This window comes from Gorilla gorilla, chromosome 23 (genome assembly GCF_029281585.2).
Source record: "Gorilla gorilla gorilla isolate KB3781 chromosome 23, NHGRI_mGorGor1-v2.1_pri, whole genome shotgun sequence".
NCBI classification, from domain to species: domain Eukaryota; kingdom Metazoa; phylum Chordata; class Mammalia; order Primates; family Hominidae; genus Gorilla; species Gorilla gorilla.
The window spans coordinates 10,374,524-10,396,466 of record NC_086018.1 but is presented as its reverse complement, the minus strand read 5'-3'; positions in this window follow the sequence as shown (position 1 = coordinate 10,396,466).

Here is a 21,943-nt window from a genome sequence, read left to right as displayed (position 1 = left end):
CTATGACAAACCCACAGCCAATATCATACTGAATAGACAAAAACTGGAAGCATTCCCTTTGAAAACTGTCACAAGACAGGGATTCCCTCTCTCACCACTCCTATTCAACATAGTGTTGGAAGTTCTGGCCAGGGCAATCAGGAAGGAGAAGGGAATAAAAGGTATTCAATTACGAAAAGAGGAAGTCAAGTTGTCCCTGTTTGCAGATGACATGATTGTATATCTAGAACGCCCCATTGTCTCAGCCCAAAATCTCCTTAAGCTGATAAGCAACTTCAGCAAAGTCTCAGGATACAAAATCAGTGTACAAAAATCACAAGCATTCTTATACACCAATAACAGACAAACAGAGAGCCAAATCATGAGGGAACTCCCATTCACAATTGCTTCAAAGAGAATAAAATACCTAGGAATCCAACTCACAAGGGATGTGAAGGACCTCTTCAAGGAGAACTACAAACCATTGCTCAATGAAATAAAAGAGGATACAAACAAATGGAAGAACATTCCTTGCTCATGGGTAGGAATAATCAATATCATGAAAATGGCCATACTGCCCAAGGTAATTTATAGATTCAATGCCATCCCCATCAAGATACCAATGACTTTCTTCACAGAATTGGAAAAACTAGTTTAAAGGTCATGTGGAACCAAAAAAGATCCCGCATCACCAAGTCAATCCTAAGCCAAAAGAACAAAGCCAGAGGCATCACACTGCCTGACTTCAAACTATACTACAAGGTTACAGTAACCAAAACAGCATGGTACTGGTACCAAAACAGAGACATAGATCAGTGGAACAGAACAGAGCCCTCAGAAATAATGCCACTTATCTACAACCATCTGATCTTTGACAAACATGACAAAAACGAGCAATGGGGAAAGGATTCCCTATTTAATAAATGGTCCTGGGAAAACTGGCTAGCCATATGTAGAAAGCTGAACCAGGATCCCTTCCTTCCACCTTATACAAAAATTAATTCAAGGTGGATTAAAGACTTACATGTTAGACCTAAAACCATAAAAACCCTAGAAGAAAACCTAGGCAATACCATTCAAGACATAGGCATGGGCAAGGACTTCATGTCTAAAACACCAAAAGCAATGGCAACAAAAGCCAAAATTGACAAATGGGATCTAATTAAACTAAAGAGCTTCTGCACAGCAAAAGAAACTACCATCAGAGTGAACAGGCAACCTGCAGAATGGGAGAAAATTTTTGCAACCTACTCATCTGACAAAGGGCTAATATCCAGAATCTACAATGAACTCAAACAAATTGACAAAAAAAATGCAAAACAAAAAAAATCAAAAAGTGGGCAAAGGATATGAACAGACACTTCTCAAAAGAAGACATTTATGCAGCCAAAAAACACATGAAAAATGCTCATCATCACTGGCCATCAGAGAAATGCAAATCAAAACCACAATGAGATATCATCTCACACCGGTTAAAATGGCAGTCATTAAAAAGTCAGGAAACAACAGGTGCTGGAGAGGATGTGGAGAAATATGAACACTTTTACACTGTTGGTGGGACTGTAAACTAGTTCAACCATAGTGGAAGTCAGTGTGGTGATTCCTCAGGGATCTAGAACTAGAAATACCATTTGACCCAGCCATCCCATTACTGGGTATATAGCCAAAGGACTATAAATCATGCTGCTATAAAGACACATGCACACGTATGTTTATTGTGCACTATTCACAATAGCAAAGACTTGGAACCAACACAAATGTCCAACAATGATAGACTGGATTAAGAAAATGTGGCACATATACACCATGGAATACTATGCAGCCATAAAAAATGATGAGTTCCTGTCCTTTGTAGGGACATGGATGAAGCTGGAAACCATCATTCTCAGCAAACCATCACAAGGACAAAAAACCAAACACCGCATTTTGTCACTCATAGGTGGGAATTGAACAATGAGAACACATGGACAAAGGAAGGGGAATATCACTCTCTGGGGACTGTTGTGGGGTGGGGTGAGAGGGGAGGGATAGCATTAGGAGATATACCTAATGCTAAATGACGAGTTAATGGGTGCAGGACACCAGCATGGCACATGTATACATATGTAATAAACCTGCACGTTTTGCACAAGTACCCTAAAACTTAAACTATAATAAAAAAAGTAAAAAGTCAAGAAACAATAGATGCTGGCAAGGCTGTGGAGAAATAAACACTTTTACACTGTTGGTAGGAATGTTAATTAGTTCAATCATTGTGGAAGACAGTTTGGCAATTCTGCAAGGATCTAGAACCAGAAATACCATTTGACCCAGAAATCCCATTACTGGGTATATAGCCAAAGGACTATAAATCATTCTATTATAAAGATGCATGCACGCGTATGTTTATAGCGGCACTATTCACATTAGGAAAAACACGGAATCAATCCAAATACCCATCAGTGATAGACTGGATAAAGAAAATGTGCTACATACACGCCATGCAATACTGTGCAGCCATAAAAAGGAATGAGATCATGCCTTTTGCAGGGTCATGAATGAATCTGGAAACCATCATCTTCAGCAAACTAATACAGGAACAGAAGACCAAACACCACATGTTCTCACTCATAAGTGGGAGCTGAATAATGAGAACACCTGGACACAGGGAGGGGAAGAACACACACTGGGGCCTGTCAGTGGGGAAGGGGAAGGAGAGCATCAGGATAAATAGCTAACGCATGTGGGGCTTAATACCTAGGCACCTAGGCGGTGGGTTGATAGGTACAGCAAATCATCATAGTGCACGTTTACCTACGTAACAAACCTGCATCTCCTGCACATGTATCCTGGAACTTAAAATAAAATTTAAAAAAATAAAAAGAAAACAGAAGAGTACTGAAAATTGGCTCACAGTTCCACAGCCTGTACAGCAAGCATGATGCTGACATCTGCTCAGCTTCTGGGGAGGCCTCAGGAAACTTAACAATCATGGTGGAAGGGAAAGCAAGAGCAGGAGGAAGAGAGAGAGGGGGAAGGTCCTACACACTTTAAACAACAAGATCTCATGGGAACACTATCACAAGAGCAGCGCTAGGGGGATTATGCTTATCCATTAGAAACTGCTCCCATGGACCAGCCACCTCCCAACAGGCCCCATCTCCGACAGTGGGAACCACTGGAGGCTGCTCCCATGGACCAGCCACCTTCCAGCAGGCCCCTTCTCCGACACTGGGAACCACTGGAAACTGCTCCCATGGACCAGCCACCTCCCAGCAGGCCCCATCTCCAACACTGGGGATTACATTTCTATAGAAGTTTCCAATAATTTTGGAACACATACTAATAACATATTTATAAAAATACAGTCCAAAGTAGACCAAACACCATTCACTCTTCCATTTGAAAGTTTTCCCTCTATTCTAATATCACAATCTCCAGCGTCATTAATCAGAATCCTGCATTTAAGGGCATCTATTAAATTTTATAGCTGATTATAAAACCATCATTTAAAGAGGACCAAAATGAGACAACAATTGTCTGTGGATGATAAAAACATTAAGGGCAGCCACAGTTAAACACACGAACAACAGCCTTTAAAGTAGAATTTGCTGTAGAGCCTATTATGAGGGAGATATTTTTAGTTATTACCTCTTTTATTCTAAACCATGGAAAAAGGAACTATCAAATTAAGACCTTCTAGAAGAGTGAAGGGCTCCTGGCAATGTTTTCTTTAATCCATGATGTGGGATAAAGGGAGTTTTGACTGATTATGAGGCAATGTATATACCACTAAAGTTTCAACACCCTAAAAGGGAAAAAAGGAGGGGAGAGAAGTCCTGGAAGAACCAGAGGGAGCCGTAGCAGATGATTTCAATCCACTGACCCCTGAATTGTGGGCTGGTTGTGCTGCATCGCTCTGTGACTTATGGTTCTGCTGCAACAAAGATCTAATACCCAGGGTTATAGGAAAAGACACCTGAGGTACACCTGAGGCACAGAGAAGGGAGAAATCCAAACCTGACTTAAGTCTAGGGTTCTTAAACCACACAATCTGCTCACAAGGAGGACCTTAACTCTGAATACACTGATTTGGGGCTGTTTTAAAGAAAGAAATTATAAATATGAGTGGGAAAGAGAACAACCTTCCCTATATCCAGCGGCAAAAAAATGAGGGAAAGGGAAGGAAGGAAGGAGGGAAGGAAGGAGAGAGGGAAGGAAGGAAGTAGGGAGGGAGGTAGGGATGGAAGGAAGGAAGGAAGGAGAGAGGGAAGGAAGGAATGAGGGAAGGAAGGAGAGAGGAAAGGAGGGCAGGAAGGAAGGAAAGAAGGAAGAGAGGGAAGGAGGGAGGGAGGGAAGGAAGGAAGGAGAGAGGGAAGGAGAGAGGGAAGGAAGGAGAGAGGGAAGGAAGGAGGGAAGGAAGAAAGGAAGGAAGGAAAGGGAAGGAGAAGGAAGGCAGGAAGGAAAGAGGGAAGGAAGGAAGGAAAGATGCAAAGAAGGAAGGAAGGGAAGGAACTTGGATATGCAGAAAAACAAAATTTAAATTAAAACGGAAGTTTATCATCTGACCTAATTGGAAATGTACTATTTTCTAAAACAATTTATACAGTCCAAAGATAAAAGTGTGCTGATTGGTATTTGTAACTCTCCAGCATATATTCTGAATCAATTTTAACATCTGCTGAAATCTACCAATTGGCATACCTTCACAAACTTAATCAATACTGGAGCTCAAACTTTGTTATACCTGAGATTTCACTAAATTTAAACATTGCATCCCCTAATCCTAGCAGAGTAACTGCATATAGAATAGAGGACACATAGTTATGCCTCACATTTTTTACCTTGACTAAATTTCCCGTAGTCGTAGAAGCCTTTGTCCATAGGGGACCTGGATGCTCTGACCCAATGAGTAACAAATTGATATTAAATCATTTGAACTTACACATTGACTTCACCAAATGTAACCTTACAGAACTCCCTCTCCTGTTTTTTTTTTAAATTTGATTTATTTTTAATTTTTCATTTTTTTAGAGATGAGGTTTTGCTCCATTACCCCGGCTGAATGAAGTGTGGTGGCACAATCATAGCTCACTGCTGCCTTGAACTCCTGGGCTCAAGCAATCCTCCCATTTTAGCCTTCCAAGTAGTTGGGATTACAGGCATGCACCAACACAGCCAATTAAAAAAAATTATAGAAGTGGAGTCTTGCTATGTTGCTTAGGCTGGTCTCTAACTTCTGGCCTCAAGCAATCCTCCTGCCTCGGCCTACCAAAGTGCTGGGATTACAGGTGTGGACCATCGTGTCCAGCCTCCCCATCTTGATAAATTAGCAAATATGGTCCAACATAAATTACAACATGACTTCAGATAAATAAAACTTATTATATAAGACCTAATTAATTAGTGAAGGGGTGATAATTCTCATTGCTTCAACGTTTAGCAGTAGAATTTGGCCTGTTCTTAAACCTGCAAATAATAAATGGTGTTTCACAGTGGATTGCTGTAATGTGACTGCAGTGCTCCCATCCATTAAGGCCCTCGTACTCAATGCCTAATATTGTGGTTAATTTTTTTTTATTTCAATAGGTTTTTGGGGAATATGATGGGTTTTTTTTTTATTTCAATAGGTTTTTGGGAAACAGGTGGTGTTTGGTTACAGGAGTAAGTTCTTTAGTGGAGATTTCTGAGATTTGTGGTGCACGCATCACCCAAGCAGTGTACACTGTACCCGTTGTGTAGTGTTTTATCCCTCACTGCACCTACCCCACCACTGCCAGCCTTTCCCTGAGTCCCCGAAGACCATTGTATCATTCTTATGCCTTTGCATCCTCATGGGTTAGCTTTCACTTATGAATGAGAACACACAATGTTTGGTTTTCCATTCCTAAGTTGCTTCACTTAGAATAATGGTGTCCAGTTTCATCCAGGTTGTTATGAATGCATTATTTCATTCCATCTTATGGCTGAGTAGTATTCCATGTGTTAAATATTTATACCACATTTTCTTTCTCCACTTACTGATTGATGGGCATTTAGGCTGGTTTCAAATTCTTCCAACTGCATATTGTGCTGCTATAAACATGCGTGTGCAAGTATCTTTTTCATATAATGACTTATTTTCCTCTGAGTAGATACCCAGGAGTGGAATTACTGGATCAAATGATAGATCTGCTTTTAGTTCTTTGGAAATCTCCTCACTGTTTTCCATAGCTGTTGTACTAGTTTACGTTCCCTCCAAAAAGTGTAAAAGTGTTCCATTTTTACCACATCCATGCCAACATCTATTAGTTTTTTATTTTTTGATTATGACCATTCTTGCAGGAGTGAAGGGGTATCATATTGTATTGTGGTTTTGATTTGCATTTCCCAGATAATTAGTTATGTTGAGCATTTTTTCATGTGTTTGTTGGCCAGTTGCTTATCTTCTTTTGAGAATTGTCTGTTCATGTCCTTAGCCCACTTTTTGATGGGATGTTTTTCTTGCTGGTTTGTTTGAGTTCCTTGCAGATTCTGGGTATTAGTCCTTTAATCAGAAGTACAGATTGCGAAGATTTTCTCCCACTCTGTAGGTTATCTGTTTACTCTGCTGATTATTTCTCTTACTGTGCAGAAGCCTTTGAGTTTAATTAAGTCTCATCTATTTATCTTTGTTTTAGTTGCTTTTGCTTTTTGGGTTATTGGTCATGAAGTCTTTGCCTAAGCCAATGTCTAGAAGGCTTTTTCCAATGTTGTCTTCTAGAATTTTTATGGTTTCAGATATTAGATTTAAGTCCTTGATCCATCTTGAGTTGATTTTTGAATAGGGTGAGAAATGAGCATCCACTTTCATTCTTCTATGTGTGGCTTGCCATTTATCTCAGCACTATTTGTAGAATAGGGTATTCTTTCTCTGCTTTATGTTTTTGTTTGTTTTGTTGAAGATTAGATGACTGTAAGTATTTGGCTTTATTTCTGGGTTCTCTATTATGTTCCATTGATCTATATGGCTATTTTTATACCAGTAACATGCTGTTTTGGTGACTATGGCCTTCTAGTATAGTTTGAAGTCGGCTTCTAGATTTGTTCTTTTTGCTTAGTCTTGTTTTGGCTATACAGACTCTTTTGGTTCTAGGCTTTTATTACCTTAAGGTATGTCCCTTCTATATCTTTTTTAGTTCCATGTGAATTTTTGTAGTTCTGTGAAGACTGATGTTGGTACTTTAATGGGGATTGCATTGAGTTTGTAGATTGCTTTTGGCAGTATGGTATTTTCACAATATTGATTTTACCCATCCGTGAGCATGGGATATGTTTCCATTTGTTTGTATCTATGATTTCTATCAACAGTGTTTTATAGTTTTCCTTGTAGAGGTCTTTTGTCTCTTTGGTTAGGTATTCCGGATATAATTAAGATTTTGTCTGCAAAGATTGCATGCAATTGACAATTATAGGAATATACTATTATAATTATAGGAATTATAATATTCCTAAGGTTTTTATTGCAGCTATTGTAAAAGGGGGCGAGTTTTTAATATAATTCTCAGCTCGTTCACTATTATTGTATAGCAGAGCCACTGACTTGTGTACATTAATTTTGTATCCTGAAACTTTGCTGAATTCATTTACCAGTCCTAGTAGCTTTTGGGATGAGTCTTTAGGGTTTTTTAGGTATACGATCATGTCATCAGCAAAGAGTGACAGTTCGATTTCCTCTTTACCGATTTGGATGCCCTTTATTTCTCTTATCTGATTGTTCTGGCAAGGACTTCTAGTACTGTGTTGAATAGAAGTGGTGAAAGTTGGCATCATTGTCTTGTTCCAGTTCTCAGGGGGAATGCCTTCAACTTTTCCCCATTCCATATAATGTTGGCTGTGTTTGTCATATATGGCTTTTATTACCTTAAGGTATGTCCCTTTGATGTTGATTTTGCTGAGGGTTTTAATCACAAAGGGATTCTGGATTTTGTCAAATGTTTTTTCTATGTCAATTTTGCTGAGGGTTTTAGGCATAAAGGGATGCTGGATTTTGTCAAATCCTTTTTCTGCATGTATTGAGATGATCATGTGATTTTTGTTTTTAATTCTGTTTATATGGTGTATCACATTTATTGACTTGCAGATATTTAACCATCCTGCATCCCTGATTTGTCTTCAGATCGTATATATCTTTCACCTTATGATGGTTAATTTTATGTGCCAAGTTGGGTTGCCTAGATATTTGGTTAAACACTCTGGATGTGTCTGTGAGGGTGTTCCTTGATGAGACGAACATTTGAATATGTAGACTTAGTAAAGTGCTTGTCCTCCCCAATGTGAGTGGGCCTCATCCAATCCATTAAAACCCAAATAAAACACAAGGGTAGAGGAAGAGAGAATTCACTCTCTGATGATTTCAGAGCTGAGACGTAGATCTTCTCTCGCCTTTGAAGTCAGACGTGGAGTGTAACTCACGCCATCAGCTTTCCTGGTTCTCAGGACTTTAGGCTTGGACTGGAACTCCAACATTGGCAGTCCTGGGTCTCCAGCTTGCTGACTGGAGGTCCTGGGACTTCTTAGACTTCATAACCACATGAGCCAATTCCTTACAATAAACCTATATATATTCATGAAACTGATAAATATTTTGTTGTTACAGATTTGGCTGCCATGTTCTTTTTGTGCCTATTTTAACAGAGTCTCAGTCATAGCCTGCCTTCATCTCTGAAGGGACCAGGCGACCCACCGAGTGCCTTGGCAGCCTTGTTATTGCATGCAATCTTCACAGACAAGATCTCACTGCAACCAGCTTTCTACAGGAGCGCAAGTGTGACATTATACTGATGACATCATTCTCAGAGAAAATTCATTTTACGCACTAAGGACACACAGATACAAGGAGGTTTACACAAAGGGAATGGATCTTTCCCCAACACAGCAGTGCAAGCCCCTGCCACTTTGCTTCAATTCCTGAAAATTCCTTGGTAAACATGAGGCTGCTCTATTCCTGACACTTTCAAGAAATAGTTATTGATCCTCTCAGCATCCACAATGTTAATACAAGCCCAACATTCTTTAATTTGTGTTTTGTTTTTTGGAGGCACAGTCTTGCTCTGTCACCCAGGCTGGTATGAAGTGGCACGATTTCAGCTCACTGCAGCCTCGACCTCCTGAGCTCTAGCAATTCTCCCATCTCGGCCTTCCAAGTAGCTAGGACTGCAGGTGTGTGCCACCACACTCAGTTAATTTTGTTTATTTTTTTGTAGAGAAAAGGTCTCGCTATGTTACCCAGACTGGTCTCAAACTCCTGGGCTGAAGCGATCCTCTTACCTCGGCCTCCCAAAGTTCTGGGATTACAGGTGTCAGCCACTGTTCCCAGCCCTTTAATTCTTTACTTGGGGTTCAGGTGACAACATATTTCTTATTTACAAATCTTACTTAATCTCACTGATGCTGTCTGTCATTGGCTAACTGACCCACCTTGAATGAAGCCTCCTCCAACAAGTCTGGAATCTGTCCCAATCTAAATTAACAGGTGCTCCTATGAATTCCCTCAGAGAACACACTGTGGATGCTTTAGCAACCTCTTCCCATGCCTCCTGAAGTATCTGGATTGCATATGGTGGCCATAAGTAGTCCATGGGCTTCTGATGTAAAAAACAAACCTTCCCCTTTTCACTGTGTTCTGTACAGCATCAGGGCAGTGATTGCTGACCACATACTGGACCCTCTGGAAACAGAGGGCTCTGCATCCATGTCCACGAGCCTTCATGCCCATCTGGCCATCAGGCCTTGGGAAGCAGCACCCCACAGCCTTGGCACAGCTGCAGAGACCTCCTTGCCTCAGGATGGAGTCAAACCTGGACCCCCTGACATTCTCATCTGCAGGAAACACTGGCCTCCTTCATCCTCAGGCCGTGTTGCTGGAAGTCACCCATCTCCGAGACCCCTTGGGATTGACTGAGTGACCAGCAGTGAAGTTCATCCACCTTCTGAATGGATGCCATCACCTGACGTGATGGAGCTCAGTGGGTTGTTGCTGTGGTCTTCCCTCCCTTAGCCAGGATGTCCCTGATAAAGGATGACACCTAAGCCTCAGCACAACTGGCCAAACTTGAGGTGGTCATCTCAGCACTGATGCTGGGCCAACAGTTAGCCCCATTTGTACATTTTTACAAATTTTTGGCAATTGCCAAGAATTATCCACCTTCCCTCCCCATTGAATTAAAGAAACTTCTTGCCTCATGGATACTCAGAATACAATCAAGGTAACAGATGCCTTTTTTATAACGAAGGACACAGTATGGATCTCACAGGGACACTCCTTATTCCCTGCAGAGTTCCTGACACTACTGATGGTGACCAAGGCAACATTTCCTCAGAAAACACAGTGCTAGGCTTGTGAAAGTGTCTAGTAGGGCTTCCACTGCCCCTATAGGCTGCAGGCAGCTGCTTTAGTTGAGAGATAGACTGAGCTCCTCAAAGAATTCCTATTTAAGTTACAAAGCAGCGAGTGGATGCCCTGCTGGGTTCCACTGTTGCCACAGGCTTTGATTACTCTAAGTTCATGCTTCTTAGGAAAGTGCACTTTTTACATCAATGCTACACAGTTCCCTCAGTTGCCTTTACTGGACATCAAAGAGTTCACATTTTTGACAACCGTTCAGTCCTGGACTGTCCAAGGGACGGAGCTAGCTCAGTACAGGAAGCTGCCTGCTGCGTGTGGATCAGTAATATCAGACTTGCCCAACAACTCACTGGAGACATGAAAACCAATGCATGGGGGATGCATGATGTCACCCAAATAATTATGAACACTCTTGTGCTGCCAGAGACCCCAGATCTCTAACCCAATGCATGGGGAATGCATGATATCACCCAAATATTTACAAGCACGCTTATTCTGCCAGAGACCCCAGATCACTTTTCCTGCCTCCTGCTAAATAAATGGGGGCAGTAGCTTTGCATCGGCTTCCACATTACATTACTCATAACTGTGGCCTTCCTAATCTCTTACGTCCCTAAACACTTATTACAATGTCTCAGCAGCTTTTGCTCAGCCTCTCAAAATATTAGTCATCACGAAAATAAATGTCTGATGTTAAAGCATCAGGGGTCAATTGTATTGTGACACCTAAAATTTCATGCAGCACCCCACCATGTCCTCAGCCTAATGGCTTTCATGCCCCCACCAGACTGCAAAACTCTGAATTAGTCAAGCACATCCCTGAAGGGACGACAGGTTACCCCACCCTCTGATTTCTACCAAGCCTGCCTCCCACACCATCTGTTCCAGAGAGCAACCCTGGGTAGACCTGCATAAATGCAGTGTCGTCCCCCACTGGGCTGAGTATGTGTGACGAGTAAATTACTGGGAATTTCGTCTGCTCAGTGTTTGTTTTGTCTGCAGCCATTCCCAGAATTCTAGGGCAAGACTAGCTTCTTCACCAATGGGGTGAACAGGAAGGAACCCGAGTGGGAATTGCGTTTTTAAAAAAATCCCTTCCCACCCTCTTAATTATGTAATGCATGCATTTTTATAGCTTTTTTGCTCATTCCGTTACCTGAGGTCAGCCACTGATATTTAACCCCTCCTTAGCCTCGGAGGAGGGCAGAGGAGCACTGGTCATATTGATTTCACTAGCGGTGACATGATTTCCTCCTGTGCCACTCAAACTCTCTCCTTCTTTAACTTGATGCTCAGTAGGTTGTGTTTCTCTCGTCTTTGCAGATTGTTAGGAAGATGAGAATCAGCTTTCATTTTTGGTGTTGCCATAGAGAAGACTCCATGGTAATCTTTCTTTGCACAATCAACTTTTTCTTTTCCCCCAGAAATTGCAAATTCTTATGTGAGAGATAGCTTTCTGGAGTCTGCAAACATAGATTATCATCTCTCTTTTGATGGTAAATTTCTTATATCCCCACCAACAATGAAATACTTACATATCATTTTGGCATGTCATATTGATTGCCAACTACACGTAAGAACATTCCTTGATTTTAAATCTAGACTAATTATGAAAATTAAGGTAGTCACAAAAAATTATTGTGCACAAATTTATAGACCTTAGGATTAAATGAGTTACTATTAACTAATATTTATTGTGCAGTCAGTGTATGGCAGAAGCTTACTATGTACTATTTCATTTTATACTTAAAACAATATTCTATGCAAAATGCTATAATTTCCCCATGCCTCCAATTTGGACATGATAAAACTGGGTCTCGTAAAGTTTTCAACCCAGAGTTCTCTGCATAGTAAGAAGTAGAAGTAAGTCTAAACCTAAGTCATCTGATTTCAGAGCCCATATATTTAAATGCTCTAAATGCAGCTTCCCATGGTGATGGTGACTATGAGAGCCTGTCACATGATGTAGGACAGTGCTTCCCTGTAACGTGTGCAAGATTCCCGTGATGATGGTGACTATGAGAGCCTGTCAGATACGATGCAGGACAGTTCTTTCCTGTAACATGCACAAGATTCCCGTGATGATAGTGATTATGAGAGCCTGTCACATATGATGTAGGACAGTGCTTCCCTGTAACATGTGCAAGATTCCCCTGATGATGGTGACTATGAGAGCCTGTCTGATACGACGTAGGACAATGCTTCCCTGTAACATGCACAAGATTCCCATGATGATGGTGACGATGAGAGCCTGTCACATATGATGTTGGACAGTGCTTCCCTGTAACATGGGCAAGATTCCCATGACTATGGTCATGGGAATGGTGACTATGAGAGCCTGTCACATATGATGTAGGACAGTGCTTCTCTGTAACATGCGCGAGATTTCCATGATGATGGTGACTATGAGAGCCTGTCACATATGATGTTCGGCAGTGCTTCCCTGTAACATGCCCAAGATTCCTGTGATGATGGTGACTGTGAAAGCCTGTCACATATGATGTTGGACAGTGCTTTCCTGTAACATACACAAGATTCCCATGATGATGGTGACTATGAGAGCCTGTCAGATACTATGTAGGACAGTGCTTCCCTGTAACATGCACAAGATTTCCATGATGATGATGACTATTTGAGCCTTTCACATATGATGTAGGACAGTGTTTCCCTGTAACATGCACAAGATTGCCCTGATGATGGTGACTATGAGAGTCTATCACATATGATGTATGCCAGTGCTTCCCTGTAACATGTACAAGATTCCCGTGATGATGGTGACTATGAGAGCCTGTCTGATACGACGTAGGACAGTGCTTCCCTGTAACATGCACAAGATTCCCGTGATGATGGTGACGATGAGAGCCTGTCACATATGATGTTGGACAGTGCTTCCCTGTAACATGGGCAAGATTCCCATGACTATGGTCATGGGAATGGTGACTATGAGAGCCTGTCACATATGATGTAGGGCAGTGCTTCTCTGTAACATGCGCGAGATTTCCGTGATGATGGTGACTATGAGAGCCTGTCACATATGATGTTCGGCAGTGCTTCCCTGTAACATGCCCAAGATTCCTGTGATGATGGTGACTGTGAAAGCCTGTCACATATGATGTTGGACAGTGCTTTCCTGTAACATACACAAGATTCCCATGATGATGGTGACTATGAGAGCCTGTCAGATACTATGTAGGACAGTGCTTCCCTGTAACATGCACAAGATTTCCATGATGATGATGACTATTTGAGCCTTTCACATATGATGTAGGACAGTGTTTCCCTGTAACATGCACAAGATTGCCCTGATGATGGTGACTATGAGAGTCTATCACATATGATGTATGCCAGTGCTTCCCTGTAACATGTACAAGATTCCCGTGATGATGGTGACTACGAGAGCCTGTCTGATACGACGTAGGACAGTGCTTCCCTGTAACATGCACAAGATTCCCGTGATGATGGTGACTATGACAGCCTGTCACATATGATGTAGGACAGTGCTTCCCTGTAACATGCACAAGATTCACCCTGGAATCTTATTAAAATACAAACTCATAGACCACACTTTGACTAGCTAAGACAAGAGCATTTAAATGGATGTCCAGGTGACAGTGCTAAGATCCTACTGTTCATGTGGGCACTGGCTCACCATATGAACAAAACTTAGGACCTCCAGTTCCTGCTGGAAAAGAAATACAGATATATAGGATGTGACTGTGCATATGGAATATCTGTTGTGTTCTCGACATTGTACTAGACACTAGAGATAAAAATTCAAATATCCCTTGCCTCTTTCTGAAAGGAGCTTCCTACACAGTGGCTTCTGACTGCAGTGTATATTTTCTCTTCTGTCCTGGGTGGGTGAGCTCTATCTCAATGTTGGTAACTGAATACTGCCCAGTGGGTTTGACGGGGGAGATCATAGCTAGCTGCGCTCCCACATAGCTATGACCATAGCATATCTCGTGATGCCATTTCCCCCTTGTCAAAAGGCTCCCTCCAGTATCATACACAGTCTTCATGATTATAAATTCTTCCTCCTTTCACTAAATGTTCCCAAATTTTGCAAAGATAAAAACATAAACCACATTCTTGTCATATTAGTTATATATTAATGATGAAATTTCCTTACTTTTCTTTCTTTTTTTTTTTTTTTGTGACGGAGTATCGCTCTGTCCCCAGGCTGGAGTGCACTGGCGCAATCTCGGTTCCCTGCAAGCTCCGCCTCCCGGGTTCATGCCATTCTCCTGCCTCAGCCTTCCGAGTAGCTGGGACTACAGGCACCCACCACCACCCCTGGATAATTTTTTTGTATTTTTAGTGGAGACGGGGTTTCACCATGTTAGCCAGGATGGTCTTGATCTCCTGACCTTGTGATCCGCAAGCCTCGGCCTCCCAAAGTGCTGGGATTACAGGCATGAGCCACCACACCCAGCCCAAGTTCCTTACTTTTCATGTGTTTAATATTTTTTCCCAATTTATAGAATATATTAAGAATAAATTTTAGCCATGCACATCTATTACAAACTTCACGATATACTTTGCTATTTTTATATTTCTTATACTCTTATAAAATGTGTGTTCTGGACACACGTTGGCTTCCATTTCTTCCCTCTGGCTTCTATTACTTTAGGCTATGAGCAGAGATGGACGAGGTGGCTACAGTAATGGATCAAGGCTATGAGCAGAGATGGATGAGTCATCGGCTGTAATGGATTAAGGCTATGAGCATCTTGTGAAGTAGGATGTTAAATCTGTAAATGTCAGAATGAATCCAAACTTACCAATTCAAAATTGGATTGTAAAACAGCTCAAAAAAGACTGAAAACACAGCTCTACACTTTAGGAGGCTGAGTCAGGCAGATTGCTTAAGTTCAAGAGTTGGAGACAAGTCTAGGAAACATGGAAAAACCATCTCAACAAAAAAAATATATATTTCTAATGAGCTGAGTATGGTGGTATGAGCCTGTCGTCCCAGCTTTTCAGGAGGCTGAGGTGAGAGGATTGCTTGAGCCCAGAAGGTAGAGGCTGCAGTGAGCTCTGATCACGCCACTGCATTCCAGCCTAGGTGACAGAGTGAGACCCGTCTCAAAAACAAACAAACAAAAATAACAAACAAAAACAGCTCTAAACAAAAGTGGCTAGAAAAGTAGCTCAAGTTGTTCCTGTCTGGTTAAATAGAAACATAAATGAATTACTTATGTGCCCCAGTGGCTTCATAATGCTGAGAGCAAAGTCAATTATTCTAGCAGGTTCTAGAAAACTTATATCATGGGGTTCAATGAATATATCAAATCATAAATATAATAATCAAATCTTAAAGTGAATCTAGTTTCAAAGACCTCAAAAGCCAGTGTTTAGGAAGCTCTTTTCCGATAGAGACAAGGGATTATTTGACTTCTTATCTCTGTTGTCTAGCACAACATCCAGAACACAACAGATATTCCATATGCACAGTCACATCCTATGTATGTGTATTTCTTTTCCAGCAAGGACTAGAGGTCCTAAGCTTTGTTTATATGGTGAGCCAGTGCCCAAATGAGCAGCAGAATCTTAGCACAGTCACCTACACACTCATTTCAATGCTCTGGCCCCTTATCCAAGCTAGTCAAAGTGTGGTCTATGGTTTTTCATTGCAAGGGATCCCCGGGTGAATCTTGTGTCTGTCAAAGGAGGAGAAGCACTGCCCTCAAAATATAGAAAAGGTGAACTAATTTATCCAGGCAGCGTGGCTATTTATTCAAGTATTTATTTATCTTGTTGATGGGAAGATTCAAATTGACATACACAATCACCCTCATAAGGATTTCAGGTAAAAAACAAACAAAGGTTTACATATCAGATGTGTTTTACAATTACCGCACCAGTCTTTTTATTACAGAATCTAGTAGCATATTTCCAATAGATCTAGGTGAAAATTTCTATCTCATGAGCCTTCTGTCGGTATTTTTAAAATTGGATACTCTATTAGTGGCCAAATTGAATCTCTTACAGACATCTCACTCAAACTGTAGTCATACTTTCCAATAGGCCCCATAAAAATCCTTCTTCTGGAGCAATCTAATATATTTATCCACCTCTTTAGACACTTAGGTAAGTATAATAATACAAGTTTTTTTTGTGTGTGTGTGTGTGTGTGTGTAGTGTGTACCTTGTGGCCTTTTGTCCAGTTTCTGCAACACCTGACGCTGAGGCAAGTTTAATGTAAATAACGTCCAACAATGTTAGAAATGTTGACTTTTATTTGCCCATCAGGGAAAAAAAGGTGAATGTCATTGTAGAGGAAATTTTCATTCTGGAAAAAATGCCTACTGTTTGAATATTACTTTCATGCTTTCCACAGATATTATACACAGATATTATATTGCAAGGATTATGTTTCAACGTCATCAAAAATAGAAAATACATTTTATATTTCTAGCTGAAAATAATAACAGTAATTAGCCTACCTTTGGGGAAATGTGATAAAAATACTAATGACCATCACAACTCATTAAAAGCATAAAATGTGCAATGATTTAAACTACATGTTATTTCTATGAATCTGCGTAGAAATGTAGACACATTTGATAAATGCCATTTAAAGTCTGAGTGCTTTGGTAAATGATTCATCTATAGGTTTAAGGGATTACTTTTATCTGCCTTCATAGTGAGAATTAGATTTCTGTTCTTTATAAAGCAGGGAATACAGATTGTGCAAGGAGTAAAAGTATTCAATCCTTATTAATAATGATGGTAGCTGAGCTGCAGAAAAGAAAGCCTGTCAGAGTAACATGTTCAGTTTTACATCATAATCAGAGTGTGTCCATCTCTGTTGAAGGCAGAATTAAAAACGCCTTCAACATTTTTAAAATAATAGATGAAAAACATCTCAAAGTCACTTTTAAAATTTGAATTGACGATTCCACATAACAGGAAAAGGACCAGGAACATCTTAAATACTTCACGATGGAAGTGATGTTTTAAGTGTAATTTCATCAAGGAGAAGTTTTTCCAGAAAGTCTTTTGACCTCAGTAAGAAGCTTATTTACTCTGGTAAATAGTTTCTAGTAAGATGAGAAAGACTTGATTTTTTAAAAACAATTAAAAATTTACATTGTTTAATCTAATGTTGTGATTTCGAAAGTACTACTTTTGCTCTTATAGTTACGCATGTGTATTTATATGCATTTTCTTGGTTCATTCAAACGCCAATAAAATACTTTACTATCCAGGCCCATTAAAAGCCAAATTAATTTCTAAAAGTGAGGATTGTATGTATGCTGTGAGGTATGCGCAGGTGTATGCGTATGATGTGTATGTATGGTGTGTGTATGTGGTCTGTGTGTGTAGTAGGTTCATGGGGTATGTATGTGTGTGGTGTGTATTGTGGGTGTTATGTGTGTATACTGTGTGTAGTTTGTGGGTGGTGCATGGTGTGTATATGTGCTATGTTTGTGGTGTATGTGTGTGTGGTGTGTGTATACTATGTGTGGTGTGGTGTGCGTGTGATATGTGTGTGTGCAGTGTGTGGTGTATGTGATGTGTGTGTATGTATGGTGCTGGGTGTGTGTGCACTGTAGTGTTTGATGTGTGATGAGTGTAGAATGTGTGGTGTGTGTGTGCACAGTGTGTGTGTTGTGTGTATGTGATGTGTGTGCTCTGTGTGTGTGGTGCTATATATACGTGTGCAGTGTGTGAGGAGTATGTGTGGGGTGTGTGATGTGTGTGGGGAGTATGGGGTGTGTGTGGTGATGTATGTGTATGTTGTGTGTGTAGTAGATTCGTGTGTGTGGTGTAGTGTGTGCAGTGTGTGGGGGGTATGCTTGTGTGCACATTGTGCAGTGTGTGGGGTGGGGATGTGCGTGTGTGTGCACATGGTGTGTGTGCAGTGTGTGTGGTGTCTGGGGGGTGTGTGTGCACATGGTGTGGTGGGTGTGGTGTATCTGGGGTGTGTGTATGTGCACCTGGTCTGTGTGCAGTGTGTGTGGTGTGTGTGTGTGGGTGTGTGCGTGTGCACATGGTGTGTGTGCAATGTGTGGTGTCTGTGGTGTGTGTGCGTGTGCACATGGTGTGTGTGTGCAATGTGTGGTGTCTGTGGTGTGTGTGCATGTGCACGTGGTGTGTGTGCAGTGTGTGTGGTGTGGGTGTGTGTGCATGTATACATGGTGTGTGTGCAGTGTGTGATGTCTGTGTGGTGTGTGTGCGTGTGTACATGGTGTGTGTGCAGTGTGTGTGGTGTGTGGGCGTGTGTGTGCGTGCATGCATGGTGTGCTGTGTGCAGTGTGTGTGGTGCCTGTGTAGTGTATGTGTGGGGCATGTGTGCTTGTGTACACGGTGTGTGTGGCGTGTATGTGGTGTGCACATGTACACATGGTGTGGCATGTGCAGTGTGGTGGGGTGTGTGTGCAGTGTGTGGTGTCTGTGTGTGGGGTGTGTGTACACATGGTGTGGTGTGTGCGGTGTGTGGTCTGTGGGGTGTGTGCGTGTGCACATGATGTGTGCGTGCAGTGTGGTGTCTGTGTGGGGTGTGTATGCGTGCACATGGTGTGTGTGCAGTGTGTGTGTGGTGTGTGTGCCCATGGTGTGTGTGCAGTGTGTGGTGTCTGTGGTGTGTGCATGTGCACATGTGTGTGCAATATGTGGTGTGTTTGTGCACATGGTGTGTGTGCAGTGTGTGGTGTCTGTGTGATATGTGTTCATGTGCTCATGGTGTATGTGCAGTGTGTATGGTGTCTGAGTTGTGTGTGTGTGCACATGGTGTGGTGTGTGCAGTGGGTGTGGTGTGTGCAGTGGGTGTGGTGTCTGTGTGGTGTGTGTATGTGCATTGTGTGTGGTGTCTGTATGGGGTGTGTGCCTGTGCACATGGTGTGGTGTGTGCAGTGTGTGTGGTCTGGGGTGTGTGCATGTGCAGATGCTTATGTGCAGTGTGTGTGGTGTCTGTGTGTGGTGTGTGTGTGCGCACATGGTGTGTGTGCAGTGTGTGTGGTGTCTGGTGTGCGTGTGTGCACATGGTGTGGTGTGTGCAGTGTGGGGTGTGTGCATGTGCACATGGTGTGTGTGGAGTGGGTGTGGTGTGAGTGGGGTGTGCATGTGCACAGGGTGTGTGTGCAGTGTGCATGGTGTCTGGTGTGTGCATGTGCACATGGTTGTGCAGTGGGTGTGGTGTGTGTGCAGTGCGGGGGGTGTGTGTGCAGTGTGTGTGGTGTCTGGGGTGTGTGTGCCTGTGTGTGGGATGTGTATGCGTGTGTGGGGAAAAGAAAGAAATCAGACTGTTACTGTGTCTATGTAGAAAGAAGTAGACATAAGAGACTCCATTTTGTTCTGTACTAAGAAAAATTCTTCTGCCTTGAGAGGCTGTTAATCTGTAACCCTACCCCTAACCCTGTGCTCACAGAAACATGTGCTGTGTCGAGTCAAGATTAAATGGATTAAGGGCTGTGCAGGATGAGCTTTGTTAAACAAATGCTTGAAGGCAGCATGCTTGTTAAGAGTCATCACCACTCCCTACTCTCAAGTACCCAGAGACACAAAACACTGCGGAAGGCCACAGGGACCTCTGCCTAGGAAAGCCAGGTATTGTCCAAGGTTCCTCCCCATGTGATAGTCTTAAATATGGCCTCGTGGGAAGGGAAAGACCTGACTGTCCCCCAGCCTGACACCGATAAATGGTCTGTTCTGGGGAGGATTAATAAAAGAGGAATGCCTCTTTACAGTTGAGATAAGAGGAAGGCATCTGTCTCCTGCTCCTCCCTGGGCAATGGAATGTCTGGGTGTAAAGCCCAATTGTATATTCCATCTACTGAGATAGGGGAAAACCTCCTTAGGGCTGGAGGTGGGACATGCTGGCAACAATACTGCTCTTTAAGGCATTGAGTTGTTTATATGAACATCAAAAACACAGTACTTTTTTCTTTACCTTGTTTATGATGCAGAGACATTTGTTCATATGTTTTCCTGCTGACCCTCTCTCCACTATTACCCTATTGTCCTGCCACATCCCCCTCTCAGAGAAATGCCCGATAATGATCAATAAATACTAAGGAAACTCAGAGACTGGTGCCGGCGCGGGTCCTCCTTATGCTGAGCGCCGTTCCCCTGGGCCCACTTTTCTTTCTCTATACTTTGTCTCTGTGTCTCTTTCTTTTCTCAAGTGTCTTGTTCCACCTGATGAGAAACGCCCACAAGTGTGGAGGGGCAGGCCACCCCTTCACGTGTGCACATGGTGTGTGTGCTGTTTGTGTGGTGTCTGTGTGTGGGGGGTGTGTGCGTGTGCACATGGTGTGGTGTGTGCAGTGTGTATGTTATGAGTGATTGCTTCTCTTAGCATGTGGACATCAGTCTTCCAGACCAGCTTTCTCCATGTGTCTGGGAACATAAGAAACAAGTTTCTGCAATAATTTTTACACAGCTTTTCCAGAGAGGGACCAAATCTCTGTCGTGAGTGGGTATCTGCGCCTTTGCAGGAGGGAATGTGATGTCCTGGCTTGGCTCACACCCTCTGAGGGCTTAGGCAGTTTTCCTGCTGGATCCCTCACTGTGGCCAGAGAGGGAGGGCTCTGTTTCACCACAGGGGACCAGAAGAGGACTGGTGCGTGGGAAGACCAGGTAATCATCATGGTATTAATAATAGTGGTAATAATACTGTTTTATACATTGTATATGTCATAAGGATTTTAACTTTCATGTAACATAATTGTTGTAAAAATGTCCCCAGTGTGTTTTGTGCTATTTGCGTGGTGTTGAAATATGTAAGAATTTACATTTTAGGTACATTAGGTTTATTCCTTTTTATATGGTTTCTGTTTGAAATTTTGATTTTAGAAGACATTCATTCTCAAGGTCATAAAACACACACACATCTAATTTTCTTTTCTCTCTCTCTCTTTTTTTACATTTAATACTGGAATTAACTTTTATGTAAGGTGTGGGACAATGATTCAATTCTTTCATTTTATATTCTCAAATCATTACCCAATATTTTAATACCATAATTGGAACAATCGCTCTGTTTTGTGGGTTTAAAATGTTACCCTGTTACTAGATAAAATTACACTCAATTTCTGTGTTTTTAATTCCCTTTCATTAATGTGTTTATTTTTGTGCCATTTCAAATTTAATTTTGAATAGTGACAATAATCTAAAATATCTTATAGTAAATTTTATAATATTGGCTCTCATTGTGTGTATGTTCAATATATGGATTTAAAATCACATGTTCTTGTTCAAAAATATTTTTCTTGGAATTTTTATTGGAATTTGAGCATATTTTTAAATGCTTTACAGCAAACTAAAGAGCTAATATTATTGAGTCCTCTCATCCAGAATGTGACATGCAAATTCCTCAAACCTCCCTTAATGCCATTTAGTCAGAATTAATATGTTAAATCAATATAAATTAGTATAAATGAGTATAAATAATGATTAAAATAAATTAATGTGTTTGGCTCCACGTTTCTGTCTTCTGCCTTCTATCACTGATGTTTTGTTCCTATCTTTGTTGTTTTCTATAGTTTCTTTTATTATGTCTTTTCCTGTCTTGTGATTTGAAAACTATATGACACATTGTAATGTTTTAATTTTTCTAATTTTTTGCTTTTAATGTTAACTAATTTTATTTTTTAGAGAAGTGCAGGTTCA